Genomic DNA, 4,156 nt, shown 5'->3' on the forward strand with positions numbered 1-4,156 from the left:
CGTGGTCGTAGTCGTGGTCGTGGTCGTGGTCGTCGTAGTTGTAGTCGTAGTCGTGATCGTGGTCGTGGTCGTGGTCGTGGTCATGGTCGTAGTCGTATTCGTGGTCGTGGTCGTGGTGGTCGTGGTCGTGGTCGTGGTCGTGGTCATAGTCATAGTCATAGTCATGGTCGTGGTCATAGTCATAGTCATAGTCATGGTCGTGGTCGTCGTAGTCGTGGTCGTGGTCGTGGGTTGTGGTTGTGATCGTCGTAGTCGTAGTCGTGGTCGTCGTCGTGGTCGTAGTCGTAGTCATAGTCATGGTCATAGTCATAGTTGTAGTCGTGGTCGTGGTCATGGTAGTGGTGATCGTGGTCGCGGTCGTAGTTGTAGCCGTGGTCGTGGTCGTAGTCGTCGTGGTCGTGGTCGTAGTCGTGATCATAGTCGTCGTCGTGGTCGTCGTCGTGGTCATGGTCGTAGCTGTAACATAGAAAAAGAGAGAGAGATGGAAGGAGAGGATAACAATTTAAGAAAGAAAAAAAAAGAGAGAGATGGAAGAAGAGGATAAAAATTTAAGAAAAAAAGAATTATAACAAAAACAAATTATTTGTTGTAACGTAGACAAAATGAAAAACGATGAAGGTCATGTTGTTCAAGATCGCGAGGCGTATCTCAATCAGCGTGTCCTATGTCCTTGCTCTCAATGCAAGCTGGTAATTAGACGAAAACGTCGATTGTCTATAGAACACGTACGACAATTTGGCGAGTTTCAATCTGAGATCATTGATCAGGCGATTGTGGATTTTCAGCAAATGGTAAGAAAAGTTAATATCAATCATGCATTGTACTCGCAAGCTAATTGAATACCATATACAATAAGATTGGATCTGGCTAGCAAATTTTCTATCCAGGGAGGTGATTATCTCGTTCCAAGGAGAAGTGCACCCTTTGCGGCCAATTAGAAGAGTTCGTGGGCATGCGATGGATGGAGTGCATGAGCCAATCCACCACTTGCAAGGCCAATCTATACCGTCAATGCCAGAGGAGACAGGCAACCTTCCAGACCTACCTACAATCTTGGAGCCTGAGATGGAGGCAATGATCGATGCATTGATTCCCATGGATATCGAGACTTCTGATCCGCTTAGAGAGGAAGCATCCATACCATTATATGATGGGTGCCAAGTATCTCGCCTGAAGACACTGCTTGCACTCTTAAGTGTGCAAGAAAAATACGAGTGAAGCGATGCGAGTGTGACCGAGTTGTTCAGGTACCTTGTACATACGCTTCGTTGATTTTTTTCCGGCACTATTATTAAAAACATTTGTGCTTTTTCAAGGTGTTTATGATTTTTTTCAAGTTATTGAAATATCATATATTACCACATGCAAATACCATGCCTGAATCTCGTGATGATATACAACATGTTTTACGAAAGCTTGGCATGGACTACAACAACATCCATGCATGTATCAACGATTGCATACTGTTTTGAGGAGAATACGAGACTATGGAGACATGTCCAAAGTGTGGTGCTCACAGGTATCGACAGGACTTGCAAGGGCAAACCATCCCTCAAAAATTTCTCAGACACTTTTTGCTTATCCCCCGCATAAACCACATGTTTCGTACGCCCGGCATGGCGAGCTTGACAACGTGGCATGCGCAGAATAGGTCCACAGATGGAGTTCAACGAATATCAGCGGATTCACACGCATGGAGCCACATTGACTCTACCTTCCCAGGCTTTGCCCGAGAGCCAAGGAATCTTTGGCTCGGTCTTGCAATGGATGGCGTGAACCCATTTAATCTGCGCTCAACTTCTTACAATGTGTGGCCTATAGTCCTTGTCAACTACAATATCCCTCCATGGCTTTCTACGAAGAAAGGACATCTCATCCTTAGCTTACTCGTCCCCGACCGCTACAAAGTCAAAAATATGGACGTGTATCTTCGTCCATTAGTCGATGAGCTTAAGATTTTGTGGGAGGAGGGGGTCACCGTGCAAGATATGAGCAAGCACGATGGTTGGCGGTCTGCCATTCTCATGTGTCATTCTCATGTCGGCGGTCTGCCAATATTTGAGCCATTCTCATGTGGACGATGCATGACTTTCCGGGATTCGGAGAGTGCTCATGTGAACAGGCATCCATTCTCGTTGGTAATATCTATATTTTATCTCATTCAAGCTTGTATTCACTGGGTCATGGTGTTGGAACAAGTCTGGTTACCTCAGGTTATCATGCATGTCCATTGGGCCACAGTTAGACTCTCAAAGGTCATGAACCATGAAGAAGATGGTATATCAAGGACACGTCGCGTTCTTGCCCAAGGATCATGAACTTAGGGAAGGTTTTCTTGGACGACCTCCAACACGTATGAACGCCGCAAGCTAGTATGAGCTGAAAATGGTCCACGCGGAGTCACATCCAAATGGAATGCGGCGGTTCTCAGTTTTCTACGAGTTGCCATATTGGACCCACTTACAGGTTAACCACTTGTTGGATCCCATGCATATTTTCAAGAATGTGGGTAGCTTGCTATGGGACCACATCACATGAAATAGAGACACTATAGGGCCACGAATGGATTTGAAGGAGGTAGGTAAGATGGAGGTGCTTTGGCCGCAGTCGAGTGCTGATGGTCACGTGCAGCTACCTCGCGCTTCTTGGGTTTTGTCCACTAAAGAAGAGCGCATTGTGAAGCAAGTAGTCAAGTCTATCCCCACGCCGACGGGTATGATGCATTCTCTCATGTGTGCATTTTCTAAAGACGACCAATTATCAGGGCTAAAATCCCATCACTGGCATAAGATATGTCAGGTTTGTACTACGAATGGATTGTAATTGGCGTGCGCATTTTGCTATTTGGAGTATAGCCATTATTCATAATGCTTTCTCATTTGTGATAGTTTGTACTACCGATCGCGATCGCAGGATGTCTTACTCTAGAAATACGTGAGGCTATGTACAGGTTGTCGACTTTGGTGCAATGGATCTCACAGAAGGAGCTTAAGATGTCCTCTATTGAATCCCGAGGCGGGGAGCAGTGGAGACGGTCTGTCTCTTTGAGAAAGACCTGCCCACCAGCATGCTTACGATACAAATCCACCAGCAAGCTCGGCCAGAAGGTAGCATGGCTAAAAGTTGGTTGGTGTCTGAGACGCTAGTACATATTTCACAATGGCTACCAATGGTGGATCTAGACAACGAAATGCTATGGTCGCTGAAGAACGATGATAGACTGACTGGAGATGTGGTGATTAGAAATGGGGTAGAAAAAAGAATGGATGCATCAATAGAGGAGAAGGTGAATCGCTTTTGTATGTTGCACCATGCCTCTATGGAGATGTGGCTCGCCAAGTACCAGATCACTAGGCAAGATCGAGAGGAAGCGTGATCTGAATTCTGACGTAGTACGCGTCATCGACCAATTCGATATCCCGAGGGCATGGAGGAGATGCTGCGGTTCATGTCAACGCGATGGTTACATGGAGCTTTGATCGCAACATCTCGCGAAGGGACGGAGGTCTCAATGGAGAAATGGGAATTCTCGAGGGGATATAGTCCAAAGGTGATGAGATGTTTAGGATTTATTGTATCTATATTTTATATGTGACACCTAATTTGAGTGTTTCAATATACATTGCAAAATATATAGTGCAGCGTGGTCGCGCGGACGGCATTTTCGTGTGGAGTGTATTGATAAAATGCGCTCCACAATGGACTGTGGTATCATGGCAAGGTTCGAGCAAGAGAGTTGGCGACGAGCAACGGATCCAAACACGGTTGTAGATGAGATGGAGTATTTTGGGAACTTGTAAAGTATTGTTACGCTGGATTATCATAGCTTCGCCATGATACTATTCGATGTGCAGTGGTTCAAAGTGGTACTTGGAGGAGCTAGAGCAACAGTTCGATAAGGTACATCTGGATTTCTCGAAATAGATTCCAAAAAAAAATGGACGGATTTGCGCGACACCTTTGTGTTGCCAGCCCATTGTGAACAGGTGCATGGACTCATTTATTTGTTAATTGTATTATGACATGGTACATGTCACAATGGTTTAAACTCTCTTGTACGTGTTTGTGAGCAGGTAATCTTCTATCCAAACCCCCGACAACCTCGATGGTGGTATGTTATACCTTCAACTCCCCGAAGTGAGAGAGAGTATATGAT

The sequence above is a fragment of the Lygodium microphyllum genome, chromosome 12 (assembly GCF_053477565.2).
Source record: "Lygodium microphyllum isolate KBCC chromosome 12, Lygodium_microphyllum_v1.1.10, whole genome shotgun sequence".
Taxonomy (NCBI): Eukaryota; Viridiplantae; Streptophyta; class Polypodiopsida; order Schizaeales; family Lygodiaceae; genus Lygodium; species Lygodium microphyllum.